The sequence below is a fragment of the Asterias amurensis genome, chromosome 16 (genome assembly GCF_032118995.1).
Source record: "Asterias amurensis chromosome 16, ASM3211899v1".
NCBI lineage: Eukaryota > Metazoa > Echinodermata > Asteroidea > Forcipulatida > Asteriidae > Asterias > Asterias amurensis.
Window position 1 is genome coordinate 1,239,501 of NC_092663.1, and position 25,415 is coordinate 1,264,915.

General features: G+C 39.1%; 1 protein-coding gene across 1 annotated transcript in view; it reads left to right on the top strand.

Annotated features, from left to right (window-relative positions):
- The window catches only part of LOC139949019 (uncharacterized), a 59,456-nt gene extending 36,045 nt beyond the window's left edge, over positions 1 to 23,411 (top strand). The window contains exon 3 of the mRNA XM_071947410.1: positions 20,281 to 23,411. The gene's annotated coding sequence lies outside the window, so the exon portion shown is untranslated. The remainder of the gene's footprint in view (positions 1 to 20,280) is intronic.
- The last annotated feature ends 2,004 nt before the right edge of the window (positions 23,412 to 25,415 follow it).

The following is a 25,415-nucleotide window of genomic DNA, read 5'->3' on the forward strand; positions in this document are numbered from 1 at the left end:
GGTATTTTAGTTGTAGAAATTGGCAGTTAGACCACGAAGGCAAAGAGGGGGTCGTGACTTAAGGTTTGTTGCTGCAGGGAAAGTCAGTAAAGGTTTGTCAAAGAAGTCAAAGCCTAATGCTGTAAGGTAACACCATTTTCCTTGAAATATCTTTTCTTATGATTTTTTTTTCTTCTGGGACTGTCGAGAGAGCCGCTCAGTCACCACGAGAGAAGCGGGGAGTGAGCGCGTCAAGGGGAAATAGTTAGACCGTGAATCGAGCCGCTGACATAGCGAGAGTGCTTGGGGTGTACCCGGGGACAGGTGAATTTCTTTCCGGACCAGACTTCGGATAGATCGATCAGAAATGAAACATATCCCTCAGTAAAAAGTTATCACAATGCTGTGTAAACATCAAGAGTGAAAAGTTCAAGCTAGAATACTGGCAGCAAGGGCGATTGCCTCCATGCCCACTCGTCATGCCTCATGCCCTTGAAATGCTACCAGTAGAAGTTTACAATTTCCGCATAGAGTGCACTTTACCAAGGAGAAAATGCCTTGGTGCCCTTGCCCTTTCAAAAACGAAACATGAGGCAGACATATTCTTCTTCTTTTGTTTGATCTCTGTGCCAAGCTGATTATTGGAAATAATTAAATTGGTAGTTTAGCGACTTCAAGAAGACCTAATGATTTATAGAATAATTTGTATAATTTATGATTGACCCATGATTTTAATCAAGACATGATATCAAGACGTAATATTTCTGGTGCTAAACCTTTTAAGACTAGTTTGAAAGCTTAGTAAAATATGGGTTCTTGTCACTTTTTTCTGTCTGGTTTTACTCTTTCTTTACTGTGTGATTGTGAGGACTCTCTCTCTCGGGCGGCTTTAGCACCTTAATTTGGTGGATTTGCCGCAATACAAATGAAATACTCTGTATTATTAGTGTTTATATTATTACTATATACAAACCGGATGTTTGCTGAACCATACAATATCAATTTAGGTCAAGATATTAATTGAAGTTTGGTTCGTTTAATACTGAAGTGTGAGTATTCAGTGGGCTGAATCTTTCACAGTTCAACTAATCACAATCTTGCGTATTATTATTAAAAATGTATCTTCCTCTCTTCGGACAAGATACTAATCATCTTATAAACCGACCTCAGTTTATTTTGATGCCCTGCGGGGATTTGCACAATATATCAACACAAGTAATCTGCACAGAATGTAACAAATATGCCACCATTTTGTAAACAAGCCAACCCCAAAATAATGATTTTGAATATTGGTTTTCATGAGATCTTCTTACCGTGTTCCCTTGGGGCTCTCTAGCGGGCGCTGAGGCAGAGTGCGGTGGGAAGATTTTCCACGAATCCCCCGTCGTGTTCTCAGTCGTGACCTGCCCAGACATAAAAAGATGAAGTGGGTTTTACTGCTGAGAAACAGCTTGGGGAACTCTGACCTTTCAATTACTGTCTACCCACAGGACTAATCTTGTAGTTTAATTTGAAATAAGTGATACCAATAAGCTATAAAAGGCTCCTTATTTAGTTAAGTGACTTACGTGGTTATACCATCTATGGTGATACCCGCTGTGGCAAAAAGATCAGAGCTGTAATGCGGCAAAGTTGGTTTATGTTTTGTGATCATGTTGTAAGTTAGTCATAAACAATACTTTAAAATGGACACAATTCTTCAGGGAAATTGGTTTGTATTAATTATGTATGACCTTTTTCAGGAGTGTATGGGGGCCTATATACTTATAGGGAATGTCTGCATCATTGATAACTTAGCATAAAACTTACACAAAAGAAAGCCATGGTGGACAAGTTTCCTTGCTATATAAATTCTTTGTGCGTGAACTGCTGTACTTTTTGACAATTAATGAGTTATTGATCTCGCGAGTACCAACAATCTATGTTCCAAAACAGTGAACATAAAACAGTTGCTTCTTCCTCCAATCAGTTACTCTATGCAATTCAATGACTGATTGAGCTTAAACTTTCACAGGTTTGTTGTTTTATGATATCTTTGGTCACAACTAATGCAAGAGTGGATACTGGTCTTTTGCGGTTTTGCACTTTGTCTAACAACTATAAAAGACCATGGTGGTGTAGATTTTTGATCAATATGATTGATAAAAAAATTCGCCAATTGTAGCTCCAGAAGAAAGTACTCCTGAATAAATACTCATGTTTGGAAAGTTCCCGTGACCCTCTTTCAGCGTAATTAAAACAACCCGAATTCTGAGAGGGAAACTAGTGGTTCTACATGTCCCTGCACCCCCATCGTGTCATGGGCCCCGTATAGAGATATCCCCATTAGTCAGACTATAGAGAAAAGACATGAACAGACAGACAACTTCCGATCGACGGTTAGAGAGGAGGCAATGGTCCCAACCTATTAAGAGTCTGGTCCGGGACGCAGCGAGGCCACGCGTATGATATCAACCTCCCGCTGGTTCCTTGTGGTAGCGGAACCAGACTGGGAAAATCACACCAAGAAACAAAGCGGTCTGGAGTCCGTGACGACTGAAGCAGTCGCCCGGAGTTGCGACGCTGATGACGGCACCGTATCCTGGGTGATGACGCTCGGATGTTGAGCGTCTCGGAGACTGAGGATTCCCGTGGATTTGGGGGAGAAAAGTCGACGAGTTGGAGACAAGATCGTTTCCGCTTGGACTGTTTAGCTCAGCTTGAAAGAATGTTAACTAAAACCTCTTTCACATGAGGGCAATTTAGCAAGGGTCCCTTGCTAAATTGTAGCATGGTTGTACATTTTACAAAATGTACCTCATGTGAAAGGACAAACATGCTAAAATTAGTAAGGGACCCAGTTAAATTCCTCTCGTGTGAAAGGAGCTTAAAGTGACTCATTTTATGTCACGTCAGAGGAACATGATTGTCACCTTGTCAGTCCGTCTTTTATTTCTCGTGTGTACTTTCTGAGTAGGTATCGGAAGTCAAGGGTTGAAAACTGTAATAACTGTTGACATGGTGAGAGAAACGGTTGGCCTGAGGATATCTCTACAAGATTGTTCTGATCTTAAACCAAGACATGTCTACCATACTTAGTCTGCTAAACTCTGAATACTCGTTGGCAATTTTGAATTGAAAGATTTTCTCTTGTCTCTTGCTTTTTTTTTAATGTATGAACGAATGTTCTTCCACTCCAATCTTGTTGATGAAGAAATCACATCAAATACGCTTGGACAAAAACGAAGAGCAGAAGAAGATTTTGCAGACAATGATGGAGTGATGTATGGCAGTTATTGAGAGAAGGGAAGGGGGGGGGGTCAAGTTTGTTCCAAGGCCGCGATGGATTAACCATGTTGGAATCCTAACGGGTGATTAATGCGAACCGAGTGAGATGTCACTGGAGAGGGGACCGGGGGGAGAGAGACCCATGCACCGTGGGCCCTTTTAGCTTCGGGACATGTTTTGATGCGGCTGCTCTGAGTATTTTTGGGAAAGCGGAAACAGTGGAAAGGCTGTGATGTTTCAAGGGGGATGTCAGGCATAAATAATGTGAATCTAGATTCCTGATTTGAGTCTGAGACTTTTTGAGAGAGAGGGAGAGGTCAATTTCTGACTTTCTTTTTTAGGGGAGGCCCTTGGGGATCTAACCTGAAGCATGGAGGAAGGGAGCCTGAAGATACTGTTCCTAAATTCTGTTTCCTTTAACAGTTATTGTCTTGTTTGTGCTGGAATTGCTTCACGGTTTTATAAGTGTCTAATCTAGTGATAAGGTACAGTGAATTAGCTTGGAGTAGAACCAGCTGCTCTGGTTTGCGGGACCGAGCGCTATTAACTTCAGTAAGTGGTGTTTAAAGCTTTGCATGGTGCGAAAAATAGAAGTAACTCAAAAAAAATAGTAAACTTGCTGGTACCACTTTTTTTTGTGAGTGTTGGCTCTGAAATTGAACAGTGCCGGTGTGGTCTCGACGTTTCGATCAGTTTACTATGCTCGTCTTCAGGAGAATAAGAAGTCTCTTTCCTTATTGCACATTTCATTTTCAATAACTGCAAAGACCAGTCTGTAAGATGTTTCTTATCTGCACATACTGTAAGTTTACAATAGATTTGTTCAGTGGAATGATTTTTCTGATGGAGTTTATAAGAAAATATGACCAATGGGGAACACAGGTCTTACCCCTAAGCCAATGGAAAGTAAAATTTCAACAATTAGATCCTGGTTGAATCAGACATGGGTTAATAAAGTCCATTTCTCACGAGAGCACTTTAGCAAGGGTCCCGTGCTAAATCGTAGCATGGTTGTCAAATTTTACAAAATGTACCTCGTGTGAAAGGACAACAATTATTTCTTCTGTCCAAGTTCTGTTGCAAAATCTTGTCAAACTTTGCTACATTTCACAACCATGCTAAAAAAAAACAAGGGACCCCAGTTAAATTTATGTTGTGTGAATAGCACTTAAAACAACAAATGTAGTAATCTGATCTACAATGGGCGATATCACTTATCTTCCACAACACAACTGTTCAACGTGTGAATGTAGCACAGTAAAGTCAATCAGTCATCACTGCAGTTTATCGCATCTGTATTTGACATCAAGTTATGAAGTTGTTTCTACTTCTTAATCACCCAAACGCTCCTTAGTTTATTGCCAGGCTTCAGGTTTTCACATTAAGAGGTTAAGACGTCCCAGAAGCAAGTTCGCCCTGTTGACCTGTTTCAGTAATCACGGTAATCTGTGCTAATTCATCATCTGATTCTATACACGGCTTACCCAAAGTATGGTTTTCTTAAAGGCAGTGGACACTATTGGTAAATGTCAAAGACTAGCCTTCATAGTTGGTGTATCTCAACATAATGCATAAAATAACAAACCTGTTTAAGTTTGAGCTCAATCGGTCATCGAACTTGCGAGATAACTAAGAAAGAAAAAACACCAGATGCTTGATTTCAAGACATCAAGTTCTAAATCTGAGGTCTCGAAATCAAACTCGTGGAAAATTACTTCTTTCTCGAAAACTATGGCACTTCAGAGGGAGCCAGTTCTCACAATGTTTTATACCATCAACCTCTCCCCATTACTCGTCACCAAGACAGGTTTTTTGCTAATAATTAATTTGAGTAATTACCAATAGTGTCCACTGCCTTAAAAGACACTGTGGGGGGGGGGGGGGGGGGCAGAGTAATTACCAATAGTGTTCACTGCCTTTAAAGACTTATTTGTTGGAATCTTCATTTCAGGTCATTGTTTTAAGTTATTGTTTTGCATAGAGGCTTCTGCATTGCGCGCTATATTGTCTCGTATTATTTTTTTTATCATTATCATTTAATAATAACAATAATAATATTTTTTTGCGCTTTACATTTACAATAGTCCCCTGGTCATTGGGCCAATAACATCCCTTTAATCTTTCTCAGCCCCCTTTAGGGAGTATACAGACCGTGGCGCTCCGAAAGCTTTTTCATACACAATACCAACCTCTACCCTCGCAGGTACCCATTTATACCCCTGGGTGAAGAGAAGCAATTATAGTAAAGTATCTTGTTCAAGGACACAAGTGTCACGACCGGGAATCGAACCCACACTCCATTTTCTGTTTGTAAGGAGACAATGGTTTGACTTTAAAAATTTGAATATAAAACCCACATTGATCTTCGTTATTTATATTAGGGCCTATATATTTGTACGGCACTTGTTGACTCATACTTTAGGACTTATTCTAACACCATCTGTCTGGGACCTACCTCAAAGCTGACCTAATGAATAGAAGGTGCAAACAACAAATACCCAGGGGAATAGGTTCCTGGACTTCAAATGTGGTATTTGTTACCAAACAGTGAAAGGCACCTTCATGATGAGTTACGAGTTTGGATTCGGACCTTAGGTGAGGGCAGGGCAACACATCAATCCCTTAATAATGTTACATTTTCTGAACTAGAGCTAAATGTGGGCGGGGACACCCAAGAGAACGGGTTCCTTGACTATCAATGTGGTACTTGTTACCAAAAAGTGAAAGGAACCTAACTCCATGATGAGTTACGAGTTGGGAATCTGACCAAAGCCACGGAGGTGATGGCAGGGCAAGTACCTTTACACATCAATCCCTTAATAATGTTACATTTCTCAACTAGAACAACATGACGGATGGGTGTGCAGTCAGAACCGTGTATTTATACGACCTGACCTTCTAACTAAGGTGATCATGATACACATCTATCCCACATGCTTTCTGGCTGCGGTCTGATGGCCCGAGCCTCCCCGGGCTCGCTACGGCGTGTGTCACCGGCAACGTGACATCTTATCTATGTATTAACACAGACCGTGTGATTCCGTTAGCGTAACTTATACCATACACACATCTTTTTAGTGTTTTCCAGAGCCCCATTCAAACGGAAACGACGCCAAATGTTCCAATTCAACCTCTAGTAGAGTAAAGAAAAGGATCGAGACTTGAGTAGTAATTTGTCAACACAATTTGCAGGCTCGTACCTTCTTCAATATCCGTTTAGTGGGCTTTGAGATGTAGGTTGGATTTTACGAGGGGAAATTTTAAACAGGGATGGATATTTGTGAGATCTGTATCTGGAGGTGTAACAGTCGATGGGTGGTGATCAAACTGACAAGAGGCATTAGGAGTTTGTATCCCTGACAAGGTCTTTGCTCCCCTAACCTCCCCATCCTATGCCGTCTTAAGTCGCAAATCTTCCCCCCTCATGCTTCCTCCAGGCTCCAATTCAACCTGTTCCCTCCATGAACCCCGTAAAGCAGGAAGTAAAGTCTACTCTTTTATGCATAAAACATGATCTTCGTTTTTGTGAAACCTCTCTTGGGAAGTTTCTAAAGCCCAATGAGTACCAAATTTCAAGTACTCCACTGTGTAACTCAGTTCGCAACTCAGAAAGACAGGAGGTAAAGTCTGGTCTTTGTTGCACAAAACATGCTGGAGCTCTCTTGATTGTCCTACTCAAATTTCTCATATGGGAAGACTCTGTACCCCCAATCGGTATCAAATTGCAAGTACCCCACTGTGTACCTCAACCTACTAAAACTCTCAGGCCCGTTTGCTTCGTTTTGAAAATGGCAGGCACCAAGGCATTTTCTCCTTTATACAGGACACCCACCGTATGAGGAAATTATAGGGCACTAAGGCAATGACTAGGGGGCATTGAGGCAATCGCTTTTGTTGCCTCAGTTAAGTATCAGGCCTGAACTATAGAATACAATTTTCTACTACACCAAACGGTCACTGGAAAAACCAGGCTTCTCTCTTCATTTTGGGAAATCTAACACGGGGAATGTCCACAGTCCAGTCGGTACTGAAGTTCAGTTTCTTCAATGTGCATACCAACCTACTGTATACAAACTCAGCCGAACCAAATGCCCTTGGCATAACCAGACTCTCACTCAGCCAATTCACGCAAGACTCGATCCATGGGTCCATCCTACTACCGAAGCAAAGGTGTTGACAACGAGTCCAAAAAAATGTATGTTGACTGATAGGTCTAAAAATATTCCAGGGCTACATTAATAAGCTAAACCATATCAGACAAAAGGACACACATAAAACTTTCCATCAAGTTGATATCGAAATTAAAATCCCCTTTTACTCAAACGAGGTTAATATCCAATTGAAACTAAATTTTCTCATAGTCATATTTCATAAAACAAAATCAGCATTTTCTTAGTATATGAACACTATTTGTACAGATCTACCTTTCAAATGACAGTCAATAATTTACTTGTTTTAAAATTAATATCCAACAGATTCGGTTGACTTGCTTCAAAAAGCAATAAAACTCGACGACAAAGCACTATGACGTTACGTATAGCATGAGTGCCTAATCTATTGGCTATGCAGAATGAATGATGAACGAGCAACACATGCTACTAGTGTGTTCATGTCGTATCACTACAGCTCTAATTGATGCCTTGTTTCATTCTAATTTACAAATCTGAAGCCATATATCATAGCATGGACCATAGTGACATTTGGGTTTTACAATACAATCAGTAGTGTTTTCTTTCCTTGGATTTAAGTCAACATTTTGTCAGCAGTGTTTTCATGATTCAACGTAGTTGGCGCACTCACTAATAATCAGATGACGTCACAATAGGTAACCATTTTGTGATATGGTCGGTTGGAGACATTGCCATTTTTTTGTTTTTTTATTACGTCGATCTTGTCTTGTAAGATTGTTTCTCACTCAGATTGAGTATGGAAAATGTATGCCATGTGTTTATAATGACTATAAAACAAGGGCAAAAACTGTTCCAACTTGTACTTATAGAATTGTATATATTCATTTTCAACCAGTGTTATTGTTATTATTCAATCATAATGTTAATATGTGTTAAAGGCAGTGGTAATTACTCAAAATAATTATTGGCATAAAACCTTTCTTGGTGACGAGTAATGGGGAGAGGTTGATAGTATAAAACATTGTGAGAAACGGCTCGCTCTGAAGTGCCATAGTTTTCGAGAAAGAAGTAATTTTCCACGAATTTGATTTCGAGACCTCAAGTTTAGAACTTGAGGTCTCGAAATCAACCATCTAAACGCACACAGTTGCAATGGTTATTTTTCTTTCATTATTATCTCGCAAGTTCGATGACCAATTGAGCTCAAATTTTCACAGGTTTGTTATTTTATGCATATGTTGAGATACACCAACTGTGAAGGCTAGTCTTTGACAATTACCAAAAGTGTCCACTGCCTTTAACAAGAAATAACAGCAAATAGCCTAAGTTGAATAATTACACCCTGCTCTATGATTATCAAAAGTTATGCCTATCAGATGTATCTGATTTAATAATTGAACGCAATGCGTTCTCGCTTACTTTTAACACAAACAAAATACCTCTAATAAATAGCATAGGTGGAATAATAATCTGCTATAGCCAAGAATATATGTTAATACATTTACCTTGCTCTATAAGTACTACCATGGAGCAAAAAGTATGCCTATCAGATAGTATCTGGTTTAATAATTGAACGCAATGCGTTCTCGCTTACTTTTAACACAAACAAAATACCTCTCATCACAGTCACTTTGCGACAAAGGGGAACCCAAGCTGTGCTCCCTATTGTATGATAAACAAGAGATCAGTTAAACAAATAGAGTCCCAGGTCTCTAAACAACAGTGGATTGTTGGATGGGAACGAAGCAAGGTATTGAGGAATTCCCCCTCAAGGAAGTGGTACCCTGACACCCGATGACAGGAATGGGTGTTTTTCTAGCACATTCCATCGGATATTGAGCCATTGAACCATGCTACCTGCATTACAAAACTGCCGATACAAGTAGAGGTGATAGTAGTCAACCATCCTTTCTCTATGAGATAACAGTGTTTAGTGCCAAAGCCTCGAAATTACATACAGGACTCACACACAGCACTTGCCCAGGTGCCCTGTGCTTTTGCGGTTGTGCCCTCATATAGAGGTGCCCCTTGGTTAATGACGCAACTTTATACTATTGGCAGGCCTCATAGAACACACAAAACCTACAGCAATTGCGTTTCCCTGTGTGTGTTGCTGATGTGGTTCCCTTTGCAAAGTTCCAATATTGACATATTCCTCATTAGGTGCCCCTTTTTTGTATGACACAACAACTGAGTTTAATGGCAGGCTTCGAAGTGGACCCACACAGCACCCATTGCAGTGGTGCCCTGCGTGCTTCTGGAGCTAGCGGTGCTCTTTGTAAAATTCCCATACAAATTGTCCTTTTCCTTGAGGGAACCCTAACCAGAGCAAAATTGCTGTGCCCCTGTAAGAACGAAATCGAATGCCTTAAATGGTAATTGTACACGCAGGTGCCCCGTGTTTTATTGTGCTGCCCTTTGAAAAGTCCCCATACAAGTTGACATTTTGCTTATAGGTGCCCCTTACCATTTAAGCAAAAAGTCTGTGCCCATTCAAGAGCAGGGTTCATGGCATTTAGCGTTGGATTGTACACGCCGTATACTCGATTGCGAAGTGACTTTGCTTTGCATGTTTATACCCGGTCGAATAAGACTTGTTTTAGCTAGTACACTCATTTCATAACAAAATACTTGATGCTCTTCATGTCACATGACCAAAAGCTGCCGACCAATAATAACATTCAAATTATGCTGCTGTTTTATAGCACAGTTAGGTTTGTTGTCACAAATAATTTTACAATTTATTTTTAAAACAAACACAATGATTAATTGACATGGATTGTCAAGGCAAACTTCACATATTTTGACGCTGTAACTCAGCTTACAAATGTCTTAGACTTACCAAAGTGAAAGTTAGAAGCCGCAACCTTCACTTGTGGTTTAATTAGTCAATATACCAAGCCAAACTGTTTGTCTTAATGGTGTGTAACCGCAAGAAGAAAAACCCAGGTAATTATTTCCCAACGTCTCTTTGTTTTGACAGAGTTTTACCTTTTCATTTGACCTACGACCCCACAAGCTAACCTCTGACCCCATCCAACTCTATATTGTCACAACTTCACCCTAGACCACAACCCATTGACCCTATTCCCGTGTTGGTTATTTTATCCATCCTTGTTTTACAATTCAGACATGTCCAAATGAGAATGCCCTTTGACCTAGGTTGGGTTGTGGTTTTTACTTTAATACTTGTAGTTGGTGTTATAATTTCCCCGTGAACATGTAACTCTTGGACCTTTTTGACAGTGATATGTGACGTGGAGTAATCGGTCTTTCTATTTTGGGTCCGAGTTCATTAACTTCATGTCGAAACAGGGTTTGTAGAACACTTCTGAAATGTCTTAATCTACTTGCATTTTATGGTGGGTTTTCTTGAACCACATTAGGTGTGCAATGGTTTTTCAGGTATACATGTAGGCTTACAGTGGAAGAGTCCTCTGCCATTTGTAGATCGCTCGATCTCCTGCTATGGACCAAAAGAATGGAAAACTCTTCCAAGTCACATCAAGAATGCTCCGACTATTCATGTTTTTAAGAAACTGCTCAAATAGGATATTTTTTAACAAGTGTACTGTAATTAATATCATGTAACTGTCTTTAGCGCATTTTAATAATGTCTGTTTATTTTGGTGCTACATAAATGTCTTGTAATTAATTGATTGATGATTGATTGATTGATTGATTGATTGTTTGACATTGGAAGTTCTAAGTTTGATTGATTGATTGATTGATTGATTGATTGATTGACATTGGAAGTTATAAGTTTAATAGTTTCCATGACTGAATTCGTTAAACTAAAATTGTGTTTAAATCAAAAAACCTATTACAGCAATAAAGAAAATTACAAATTGTTCTACCTTTATAAAGAAAATTAAATAAAAGTTTTCTTTAAATTGACCGATTTTAACATCCTTTGTGCCGATAACTTCAAAACAAAAGTATTACTTTAATGTGTGAATATTATTAATGGGTGACATAGTAAATGACCGTTTCCAATTCACTCAGTTATACGACAGAGAAATGAACGTACAATACCAAAGAGAAAGGGTTTATTTTGAAGCCATAGAAACTATATAAATGGAGAGGGGTTGGTAGGAGTCAGTAGGAGTTGTTAATGTTCCTATTTATCGAACAAGATTGAGCAATCAAATCTCCTTTAAAAAGTTCATCAAAATCGTAATGGGTTGAAAATTGCCGTAAAGCCCCCATGAAAACCCTCATTGTTTATACCCAAGACATGAAAGGGGGTACCGTCAGTGCCACAGCCGGGCTATCGGTTACAAAGGCGGGGTACATAATTGGGTCTTAACATCCCCAAGATAAGGGATCTACCCTGGAATTTATCCCTATGTCTGATGGTCTGAGGAAGTTGTTTTCGGGATCCCGGGCGGGATCCCATACAGGCGGGATCGAGTGTCTTTATTGAGGGGGGAAATAGGAGCTCGTAGTCGGTAGATGAAGCGGGGTTTGGTGTCATACCTCGTGGGTAGCAGATGGGTCGTATATCCCCATCTCTGCACCCTCGGGCTACGGTTGGTGGAAGAAAAACGTTTTTCCGGAGATCTGAGATTGTAATTATAGTATAACTACCCTGTGCGGACTGTAAAGCTAAACGTGGGCAGTCACTTAACATCAAGAGTGCTTTATATAAATTATCTTCTTTGAGGGTACACAAATACAATGCAGTAGGAGATCGGGTACCCATCCGGTTATATATCAGTAGAAATGACTTTGATGGTATTTTGGACTTACAGTACAATATTTATCGATCGAGGAAAGTCATTGCCGTACAGACGTGTGTACTATGCGGAATATTGTGGATTTTCAAGATTTTATTGATTCAAGATTTCATTGATGTTGTTGGTTACTAGTTTAGTAAATTCTTTGTGAATACCCAATATTAGGTCTGGTACCCTGATCCGGTCATTATTATATTAGTAGAAATGACTTAGATGGTAATTTGAACATTGGAGTACAACATTTATCGATTGAGTTTGAATATCGGTTTAAGATAAACGAAAAGAAGATACCAAGTAAATTATACGATTATTGTTGACTTGTTGACTTATTGTTGTTTATGACTACATTAAATCAACCAACTTCCATTGATTGTGTTGGTTACTGGCCTAATTATGACCATATCTGCCGACTTAAACAAATATATAATGACAGGTATATTAACTCTATACCTGATCGTGTATGTCACCATGGTATCGAGCATTGATCTCAGCAAGTTCCTTGTACAGTCACGTAACAAACTCGCTTATTTCAGCAATTAAAACCCCCGTTTCCACCATGAAGCACGTACAAACCCCTCATGGAATTATCTTGACTCATAATTTCCAGAGATGACCTCTAAAGTTGAGTGTGGGAACCGAGTAAGAGCGAGTCGGGGTATAAATAACCTTAAAAAACTCCAGTGGATGTCGAGCAGAGATGATATGGAAATTGTACGAGGAGCACGTTTCAAGCGGGGTGGAGGGGGAGGTTGTGACGGGGGTTTAGCTGCGTACTGCCCGGGGCCGGACGCACCCCGTCGCGGTGCGCCGTGGGCCTGTGTATTCAGCATTAGGGAGTGGAATAGGTCTCGTTCTGGACCAATAAATACATCTGACAGCCCCTGTAGGATTTAAAAACCCAGCCAAATTAAATGATCAAAGGAAAGACTTACATTGTCTTGTGACGAAAATAGTCCCTGCGGTCGCGATCGCGTTATGGGGGCCGCGGATGAATCCCGCTGGGTTTTTCCTCCTTTTTTATTGGTTGATTTTTGACACGACGGGTAGTTACAACAATGGGATCTTTTTGGCTGGGTTTGTTGTTTGTTTATATAATATAGATGACCTATTACAACTTACTGGTGTTATAATGTCAGGCTTTAATAACAAGTCACAGTATTACCGATTACCCTTTGCACCTGTTGTACCCGAGTGAAGTCAAGCAGGGGTGCCTGTTCAGACATGCAAGAAAAACACACTTTCTAACACACTTTGTGGGAGCATGAGAAACTTCAGACCTTTATCTGAATTCAGACTTTTCTGTGCCTTCCTCATTGGGGAAACAAACCCCTGATATTTTCTTAATGTGTAAAAACTAACTGCGCTTTTATCTTTTTCTTTTGTGGTGAAGATATTGTTCCCAAAAACTGATATAAATCTATAACTCCAGGGACTGACTTCACAAAGATAGTCTGAACTTGGGACTCGTCCTAGGACTCTTTTTGAGATGTTAATAACCTAAGGTACTAGTCCAAGGGTCGATTTCACAAAGAGTTAGGACCAGTCCTAACTTAGGACTAGTCCTAGGAGATATACAAATTGCATGGATAGTCCTAAGTTAGGACGAGTAACTTGGTCCTAACTCGAGATAAGACTAGTCCTAACTCTTTGTGAAATCCACCCCTGAGTTAGGACTAGGACTAGGAGATATACAAATTGCATGGATAGTCCTAAGTTAGGACGAGTAACTGGTCCTAACTCGAGATAAGACTAGTCCTAACTCTTTGTGAAATCCACCCCTGAGTTAGGACGAGTACTTGAGATGAGACTAGTCTCAACTCTTTGTGAAATCCACTCACAAGGATTACCCAAAGGTTGAAATGCAATCATTTCAAGAGACCTAAAATTTTGACCAAATGTTTCATACATTGTAAGCGATGACTCTCACTTCAGATACACAACATTATATATTCATAGGCTACCAATGACATGGACACACTTCATTCAAATCCTTCTGTTTTGATTGACATGCTATAACAAAGAGGATACTGACTCGTCCCCAGTGGTGAACATGGTACACTTGCACGCACCTGAGACCCAGAGTAACAATCCCACACCGGGAACACCCTTTACTCATCAATTGTATCCAATTGGACGCCGCCATTTTGAACCGGAAGTCATAGGAGTGGATTGACCCAGATATGACACGGTCACACAACCTCGTAACCGTGTTAAAGAAAATGTGTCATAACTTCAGACAATGATTTCACAGGATTTGTATAACAGGGGGGTTGACAATTAATTTAACGTGTGTCTGTAATGGATCGGGACGTTTAGACAGTTGAAGATGATTATCTTCAAGTCCCATGGGTGTGTCACAAAAGTTCTGTGCAGAAGTAACACAATTGTGTTTGATATTTGGTGACAACCCATTGTTTTTATTGTAAGTGATATTTGTTTTACCAAAACACTCATTTTGCCTAGGTATGTCCATGAAAAAGTGTCAAACTGTGATGATATAAATGGGGGTACCAAAATGACTCTAAACATAGCTGCGATTTTATCAAACATCATAACACCCTGGATGCTTCGTTTTTGAAAGGGCAAGGGCACCAAGGCATTTTTCTCCTAAAGGGCACCCTATGAAGAAATTGTAAATTTCCTCTGTAGCATTTTAAGGGCACTAAGGCAATGACCAGGGCCATGGAGGCAATGCTTGAATTCGAGACCTCAGCTGAGGTTTCGAGTTCAACTCAAATATTTGAGTGAGACATTACTTTCTTTTTCAAAAACTATGTTACTTCAGAGAGAGCCGTTTCTCGCAATGTTTCATACCATCAACAGTAATTCTCCATTGCTCGTGTCCAAGTAAGTTTTTATGCTAACAATTATTTTGAGTAATTACCAATAGTGTCCAGTGCCTTTAAGGTGTGGAGCCTTGTCATAATTTGTGGTAATAACATGATCCAGTTTTGCACAACGGTTCCAACCCATTGAGGAATTACCTAGCTGTGTGAAACAGGATATATATTTGCCATTTTATAGTGTCTGTCAAACTAGCGTTTCTGGACTGTTTCAAAAACACTTGGACGTGGGATTTATCACAGCCATGACTGTACAAGAACTCACCACCAAGACGTTGAAGTCTCTCAACCCAAAACAAGCTTAGGGACTGGCCAGGGGAAACTATGGGCGGAGCTGGCATAAACATTGCCCCGGGGCCCCATAACGGAAAGAGACATCAATATCTGGGCAATATACGGGCCGGGCAGTCTTTTGCGGGAGATTTAATAGTGTCATGTAGTATTGTGTCCACCATTATCTCAAAAGTGCTTATTGCTTAAAACAGTTTTTAATACACATCATTATTTTTGAATGAATACATATTTTGAAACTACAATGTGTAAAGAGGGACTATTTGTGTGAACTATATGGTTAAACCAGCCGAATCGAAAGTTGAAAATATTTGATAGCGAATAGTTCATACCAAAATAAAGTTCTTTGATTCATAACATTGGTGTATATAGGCCCTATATGCCTAACGGGTGACCGTTTCCTACCACGGGAAGCCTGGGAGCCTATTTCATGTAAACAACAATGCATCACGTGACCATCATGTGTTGACTTTAGGAGGCACACAAACAATCACAAGGAGAAAATGGTACAGTGACGTCAGATGATCAGTATGCTGACAAATCTCTTAGGTTAAAGGTCAAATTATGTACATAAACACAAGGATGCCTCAACTGCCTTCTTAAGGAAAAGGAATTGTTTATATGACGTAGATTCTTCCAAACATTTCGCTTAGGAAAAAATGGCACAAGAACAGAGAAAGTGTGGTATCGTTATCGAATATGCTTCGTTTTTGAACGAGGAGCACAATGTACATTTCTATTGGAGCATTTCAAGGGCACCAAGGCAATGACAAGGGGACATGGAGGCAATCCCCTTGAAGTATAATGCTTCAAGACGTATACTCTTCTAAACATTTCGTTTAAAAATGGTATGCTTTTGTTTTTAAAGGCAAGGGCATTAAGACATTTTCTCATTGTACAGTGCAAACTATGGGGAAATTGTTAAGTTATATTTTTTGGAGCATTTCAAGGGCCCCAAGGCAATGACCAGGGGACATGGAATCATTCTCATTTGTTGCCTCAGTGAAGTATTAGGGCTGCCCTTTAAATAACTGGTAGCCATTGAAGCACATAAACCTGCCGGTCGTGTAAGCTTCGCATCACGGTGCACATAAGATGCAAATGTCTCGTAGAGCATTTTTCTTCCTCCATGCGTAGAGCAAGGAGCGAGCCAGATGCCATCCACCGAGCGGTCACTTGAATCTAGGTCTCCCGGTCACAACACGGGACCCACAGACCGAGGAATATGGGCCAAACTCTAAACGAGGGATAATTTCATTGAAATGTGATCTACGCGGCCCGAGACGAAGACTAGTTACCTATAATCTGGGTCGGTGTATTCAATCCCCTTTGAAGGCAATACCGAAATGTTGCTGGTATATAATTGACTTGAATTGACTTGAATTGACAGCATCGTAACAACTTCAATTCTCTGCAGACTTCATTTTTATATCACGGAGCAATGGGTAATAATACCGTCTACAAGACCGCACGGGAATGCACACGTGCGCGCAGAGCATCTTAAGCAATTTGCCTAACTTTATGGTTTACAACCCAAGCGCAGATGCATAATTGCATTATTTATAACTACTATGGGAGTCTGGTTACGCGACTCCAACCCCCTATCCATATGTCAAAGAGTAACTCAACGTTCATTTGCCAATGTAGAAAGTCAAGATGACAGATCTTCAATCCAATTTATGGAGTAATTATAAAAGTGATCATGTAAAAAGTTGATGAAGTCTCCCGCAAAAGTATTACTCACAGTTCATTTTCCAATCTTAGGTCAAATCTTTAACCTCACAAGTTGTGGTGTACTTACAAAAGTGACGACCCTGGAAAGTTGGCGAAGTTTGTCTGAATACACCCAAACCAAATAGTGCACTCTTAATATGATATAATCTCAAATAGGCTGATTGAATTTAATTAGTAGGGACTCTTATACTAAGAGGACATACATCTTTAAGACGTTGATGGGGATAGAGTCCTCCCATTTCTTATTCCTTCAAACATTTGTATTTACAACAGAGAGTGTATGTCCATACTTCGTGAAATGGCTGCCAAGACATAGTTTTGAATTTGATGAGTAGGGACTATTAAAGAGGCCATGCGTCTTTAAGACGTTGATGGTGATATAGTCTGTTCCATATCTTACTCGTTTGAACATTTAGATTTATTAGAGCAATGGTATTTCCAATAAAAGAGCGTCGTGAAAAGGCGGCAGACATAATACTTTGAATTTGATGAATAAAGACTTTAAGAGGCCATACGTCTTTAAGACGATGATTGGGATATAGAGAGTCCTCCCATTTCTTATCCTTGGGAAGGGATTCTAACCACTTTAAATGCATCGCCAACGGGTTCACTATCCCCTCGGCATCGTCACAATTACTGATGTAGACAATCGTAATGAGTATCCAGCAGAGTAAATGTTGGTTGCATGGCGATTGGCACTCCAAGCATGTCACGTACGTACCTGTGGGTGATATGCTGATGGGTTTCTCAGGCTTGGGACCATGTATGATGGGTTGGTTCTTGATGTGGTCCTTGCTCCATGATTGAAGGACGAACAATGAAGACTTCATAGATCTGTGACTTGACCTGTAAAATGGTCAATAGAGATGGGCTTTAGTTCCTACTGGATTTATATAGAGGCTTGGAGGAAAATCATCTGTCCCCATAGAGGGACTGTGGCTTTGAAATCAGTAATGCACATGGGGTACCAGACAATGGTCTCAACATTAACATACATAAACCCCAATCCTAACCATAAAGTTAACCACAACCTGGTTTAATGTTGAAGGACGAACACTGGAAACCCTCGATCTATGACTTGACCTGTAAAATGGTCAATAGAGGTTTAAATTCTACTGGATTCGTAGAGAGTCGTGGATGGAAATAGACTGGCCCCATAGATTGAAACTATTGAAAGCTGTACCGCACGAAGGGGACCAGCCTTCGACTTCTCCAAACTCTTCCTAACTTAGGATTAATCTTAGGACTTCGGTCGATTTAAGTTCCGTATTCATAGACGTAGGACGCATTGAACCCATCCTAATTTAGGATATCTTAGGGTTAACATGTTATAATACTGGGTGGTGCAAAAATACCACTGCTTCAAACACCCAATCAACATTCAGCCAGCCCCATTCATAACAAAGACATCATAATAACCATAAAAACACAAAAATAGTCCAAAAACAGTTAATCATTTTTTCCTACAAAGCTGTCACGATGTGTGTGTTCCATTCTAGCAATTTATGATGTACATTAACTTTGGCGACCCGAACACAGCGCTGGGCAGACAGACGGTCCTTCTTAAATTAAACCATCCCTCAAAAAAAAACATTTTTCAAGAATAATGTTTATCACTCCCCGAAGGTTCTTCTCAATTTAACTTTTCCTGTTCAATTTGAACTCATGCATTAAACACTTATGAATGGGGGCCGTTTTGAGGGCAGACTGTGGTATTCGGCGCACTTTATCCTCACCCTAATGGTGGGAATTGGTTAAATTTATGGACACATTATTTATAATCGGTTCTTTTTTATTCGCAATAAATTCCGCGCAATAGAAAGGGGGTCAGAGGGTAATTGGGTTTCTTTAACTTGATTAGTTATTGGCTCAGTCGTCAATCAACTGGTAGGGATTGACCAATCACGCGGGCCGTATCATTGGCAATTTTGTTTGTGCGGTTAGTACTGTTGTCAGCCCCAAGACTCGTGCGTGAAACATGAGCCAGGATTTGAATTTTCTTGAGTTATGATTTTAATTACATGAAGATAGTACAGTTTTCATTCGGGTAATATAAAACAGCAAGGCTACAGCTATTGACATTTTGATAGCCATTTTAAAACGATTCTGAGACATCAAACTATTTGTAGGCTGTAGGAGGCCTAGATTTAAACTAAACAATATTCGCACTCCTTTCACGCTGGTATTCTTTCCTTCAAATTTGTGTGACCAGAACGAAGTTTGGAAAGAAGGTTGTCGTTTAACCTTCGTCCCAAACTAACTAAAGAGATCACGCAGATGCATGAGTGATACAATGAAATCAGTATTGAATTGAAGTAATGTCGCTGTGGTTGATACAAGTCACTATTCAGCAACAGTCGTATTATCATTAATTAGCTTATATAATACACATTCACGTATAAGGAGTCTTATGAGACAGCTCGACCTGCAAGTAAAATTGTGTTTCTTTATATTTTGATATAACATATGTAAACATGATTGGTGTACGTGCACTTTGTGAGACAACGAAAGTGAAGTGGACAACTTTTAATATTACGAGCTTTCTAAATATAGCCTGTCTGTTCAGGATCAACTCCCCATCATCAAGTTCACTTTCCAATTCTCGCCCTGCTCGTAAATATTCATTCGATAAAAGGAGGTTTAAGTTTTATCTAAATCGGGACAGGAAATGAAATGGGATGACCGGCGCGGTTGAATTCCCTTGATTTACTTCTTTGTCTGAGGGGAATATGATTTATTCATACTGTGTGTTGTTACGGATAGTGTTTTGTCTGCGGACGCGAGCGGAAAGGGTTACGGACGCGGGAGAGAGATGTTACGGACGCGAGACTAAAGAGGCCTACTTATAGGAAGTGAAGATTTAAGGATGACTGACAGACCTTCAGCCCCCAACAAAACCATCAAAATGACTTGTCAATGTCGATTGCTTTTCATGACATGTTACACAACACAGATTTATATTCAGACATGTTTTGGGGTTGCATCATTTCGGGTTTTATTGCCTAACGGGGATCGTAACTTTGACACCGTGGTTTTATGGAAGACCCCGGCCGTTGTATCGCGTCCCTGAGCCCACTGGTTATGGGTGGAGTGGGCGGTGGTGTGCCTGCGAGCAGGACGCTGCTGAGCGTGGGCAACATTTTGTTTTTCACGAAATGGGTTTACTTTCGACTCGGCAAAAGTGCGACGTTTAGCGCAGGACTAACGGACCTTATGCACCTGAACAACACACACTTTGCTTACAATGTTGTATAAGAGAAACTAACTTAATATCAATTTCGTTTTCTATTTCTACAGATCGTAAACTAAGATGTACATGTACAGTGGTCAACTGAAGTCAATAGCTGCTTTGATAAAACATGGAGTTCGGACAACTCGACATCAGAGAGTTGGACAACTCGACATCAGAGAGTTGGACAACTCGACATAATAGAGAGGACTGGCTACTTGAGCTTGTAGCTTAAATGAGAGAAGTAATGCTGCTGAAAAAAACTCTAGTAATTCGGTTGAGGATATCAATAAACTTTATTACGGTAGAGAGGGATGAGAACACGCAATGGACATCAATCTCTGTATTTCGCACGATGGACACTATTTTTTTCATTTGAGGTTTTTCTTCGGACGCAGCTTCAAACTAAAAGGAAGATGGTTGCGTGTCCCACCACCATTTGAACTTGTGTTCAAGCAACCGAACTCTTAAATCTTCGCCCAAGTTGGAATGATATGCTTCATCTTCGTATGGATCAACTGGATTACAGAGAACTAACCTCAATTGGGTTTGTTTTGGACACCTTCCCAAGTTGGAATGGCATAAACTCTGGGTCGTATCATTTGCCTTGTCAATTGAATTCCTAAATTGTCTATGCAAATCTATGAAGTCTTAATTTGTGTTCTTTTCTGTATATTGATGGTTTAGCAATAATTTATCGCAAAGTTATCGTTATTTGAAGGATGGTTGTGAGAATGGTTTGCAATGTAATGAATGATTTTCCTCGGTTTTCTCAATGCAATATCGTTACGGCATAAAACAATGGGACCTTACAATAGCTCGTGTATAAATCAAGGAGTGACGATGTTACTTTAAAGTAATGGAAAAGTTGTGTTATATGTTAGACAATTTGATTTTGAACTGTTAACTATCTGCATATCAGGTAATGTGGCAAACAGAATACACTAATTGTACTCTGCCCATGCCTTTTGAAGACTTTGGAACGCTAGGTGGCAGCAGACTTAGGTAAATTTCCTTTGTTTACGTAGTTCTGAGCACAGGCACAAAACCGAGAACAATGGATTAACCTGGTAGGTCTGCTGCCACCTAGCGTTCCAAAAGTCTCCCATTACTTGAATATGCGCCATGTTTGGTGTTTTTCGGGAAACAAACAAAATACTACGTAATATTTTTAGTGTTCTTCCTGCGTTCATCTCGGGGTGTATGACAAAATCTCAAGTAGACGTAGATGTATTGCCTCGGGGAACCAGCGACTACGAAAGAGTACCAGTGAAACTTAACTGGACTATTCCACAGTAAGGTTAAGAATTAAGTATTTTTATGATGTAATTTAAGCTGATAGAATATGTTCGTTTCTTGTGAAGGCATTTTGACTTTTTATATTCATGACTGACAAAAGTCTTATCTCGTTTGGGATGTAGTTTGTTGTTTTGTATGAAATTGTCGTCTTTTGTCTCCCAGGTTTGAACTAAATTTAAATAAATAAATAAGTAAATACATAAACAAAAGAAATAATAAATAAGTAAAATATAAATAGAAAATTAATAAATAAATACCTAAATATATAAAATACTAAAATGTTTCAGTGAACAACAAAATCAAACAATTAAATAAATTAATTAATTAATAAACACAGTCCTATTAAAGAAACCCACTTGAAGCAATAATAACAATGATTTCAAAATGATGTCCTCTTAAAATTGAACAGTCGTCTAATTTTATCGCCTTAATTTATTCTTTGTTAGAATATATAACTTATGTTTTATTATACTGTAATTTTACACCAATGAGCACAGATGACATCTTTATCTACCATTCAAAAAATAAAGAAGAAATTTGCATAAAGGCTCCAAAAAGCAGATCTACTTGCTAGTTTGCATTAGGAAATGAGAAGCGTTTCTGTCAGTAACGCATCTAAGACTGTGTGTTCTATTTACGAACTGAGCTTAATTTCATGGAGCTGCTTAAGCAAAAGAAATTGCTTAAGCATGGAAATATTTTGCTTATTTTACACATGTTACTGGATGGCCAAACCTTGCTTGTAACTGGTTTTTAGCTGCTGCTTACTTAGCATTAACAATTGAGTGGAGTCTTGGCCGGTAGTTTGATTTTACTGAGCAAGGATTTTTTTTTTGCTTAAGCAAAATTTTGTGCTTAAGCAGCTCCGTGAAATTGGGCCCTGTTCACTCCGTGCTCCGGACTTTCTGCGAAATCTCTAAATAGCAACCACCTTTACATCTCTACATATAATGTATACAATCAAATAATCGAGCGGTTAAAAAAAACAAAGGTATAATTTGCCTTTAACATGTTGCCATCTTTCAAAAACAGCCGACGTCAAATTTATAGTTACAAAATCAGTTGATTCTTCATAAATTAAGATAAGATAAATCACTAATTTTGACGTGTCATTCGTTTCTGTTAATCAATATGTATCAGTGTCATTTCATACACTTTTAATTGTCAGTTTGTAGTTAGTTTTTAGTTGTCGTTGAAAGTCCATTTCTTATCAATTATTCTTTTATCTCGATGTGTCATGTCTGAAACAAATGTGCATGAGGCTACAACCGTTCTTTCTTGCCAGTTTTCTTTCTTCACTGAAAGGGTCAATTACAGTAAGCAACTTAGTGAAAACTAACTGTGGAAATGTCAGTCAGCTTAGCACGTTTCAAGTGTGATGCTTATCATAAACAACTCTGTAAAAAAGTTCTTCCAAAGTTCTTACCGTAAATGGCTCTGAAGTTCTGAACTGTTATTAGATGTTAGTATACCACTTTTAGATTTAAGAGAATCAAGTTGTAAGAGATCATTGTAAAACCCTTGATTTTGATATAATTTTTCAAATTGCAACTTATATTGCAAATGATTGAGTTTAACAATATAATTTATGATTAAGACACGCTTAGATAATGGAAAGCTTTGACCTCCGATCTTTAAATTTCTGTATCTATTATTTAAAATTGATAGCAACTGATTTGACACCAAACAACTCGTTCTTACTCCTTGTATGTTAATTTATGCAAATTGATTTCATGCAAATAGTATGCAAATTGCATGCAAATTATAATTTAGTGTGTTAAAGGTCACAGAGCAACCCCTTAAAAACCCTTTGGTAAATTGATGATTGTATGATATCAGCGTTATTAAGAGAGTGTGATTTTTACCGATTGCTTCCAAAAAAGACTTGTTTTTTGGGTTTGTAAATAAATGATTTTGGAAAGAATAACTGAAGGTGTCCGTTTCATATTCATAACATGATTTTTAAGTTATTGATTTATTTTAATTTGAAATTATTTACATAAGTACTACAAGTTGAACAGTGGCTGTCAAGGTTATGCAAAAGTATGCAGACTGTCATCAAAAGATGTGTACACAACCAGACCCCTGTCAACGATAAAAGTACATCTAATTAATTATTTCTTGTCACACCAAGTTAAGAGTTAGAGAAACATCACAGCTCACGATGGTTGACAACATAATTTGGATTTAGAATAAAAAAAACATGTATTCTTATAAATATAAATCAGGCCAGTTCCGACATTATGGTCAAGCTTTATCAAGTGTTGAACCCTATACAAAAACATTCCATGTGGCAGTATCTATATCCAACAGTTGTCAAATTGTTTTTCCGTCTGTCTTCAAAAATGTCAGAGTAACGGTCTATAATTCGTTGGCCTATGGAATAAGGATACAAACATTTTCCTTTTCTGTAGGAATTTTAACACATTGTGAATACAGTTGGACTTCCACAAAAAAGATGTACAACAACTAATCAAATAGTCATTCAAAAAAATAAAGTTTAGAGAAGAGTTGTTGGTTTCAAACTTACGAATTTCAAATGCGTTAAAATCTTGTGTTTTGCTTATCTGTGTCTGGCCATTTAGAGGTCTTTGATCCTTTGATCACGCCAAGGTTCGCAAAAATTTGCCCGGTGGCTATCCACTGAGCATAGGCGTTGTCAGTTGTATAATTCTCCTACTCCCTCAATGGCGGTTCAATCATGGTTTAAATGGTTACTCCCATTTGGTTCAACCAAACCGTTATTAGAGTACTTGATGTACTCTAGTAGTGGACTAAACTAAAATGGCACACACAAACAGATCATTGCGGAAGAAAATGAAGGAAACAGGTGGATGCTTGTCCAGCGTCTTCATTGTCACCTTTCCACTCAAGGAATTCCATCTTAAAGACCCGTATAAGACCATGGCTCAAAGATTCACAGGAATTTACAGAATACGAATAAAGAGAACAACATAGACATATGGATCAATAAAGACCCAATATACCACAACGTAACACATTGGAATCCATGGCATGAATAAATTAATGTATCTGAAACGAGTCAATGGCATCCAAAAAATGAGAACTACAACATGTTGTAGACTTAGTTTTTTACAAACTGCTTATCAACCAAAATGACCTAAGGCATAAACGCAGAAAATAGTTAGCAACATTTTTTCTTCAAGGCTCAATAGTAATTCATACAAATTAAGATATTTGTCTGATTGTCACAATTTGGACCCTCTTTATCGTAGCTTGCCCCGCCCCTCTTAAAGACAGTTGAGCTCTAACACTTCCATCGCTAACAGACACAACATATCCTGAGCTAATCAGATGGCAATGTGTGCAGTATACCAGACTACACCAATGAGAGTCTGTGACCAGACATCGAACAATCTACTCCACGTGCACGGATGTTTGCTGACAAGGTGTTGCACAACATTCACCGCCACATACTCCCTCGGGTCCGTGGGTGAATAATAGCCTTCCGCCCCGCCAGCCCGAGGGGTAAAACACGCTAAACCCTTAAGCGAAACACGGACTTTTTCTTTACCCCTTCTACCAAGGAAGAGGTTACCTAATAATACCCTGTCCATAAAGCTTCCTCTATTGAAAAGAAAACACGACTGGTCATGCTCATGAACTTGACACACGGAAGTGGAGAGTCATATTTTAACTGACTTATTTTGGCACTGATTGTCAATGTGGTTAAGGGACAAAAGCAACTGCCTCAGCTAGCTAGGCTGAGGGACAACACACATTATTGTGAGCCTACTGCATGACTAAAGGTTTGGTCCTTGTTGTATGGTTCTTCCATTTTTAACAGTCTGGGACAACAACGTCTTACACAACAGGAGAGGACGATGGTTTTTTTATGTCATATGCTAAGTAAAACTTCATACAAACTAAATACATTCAAAAT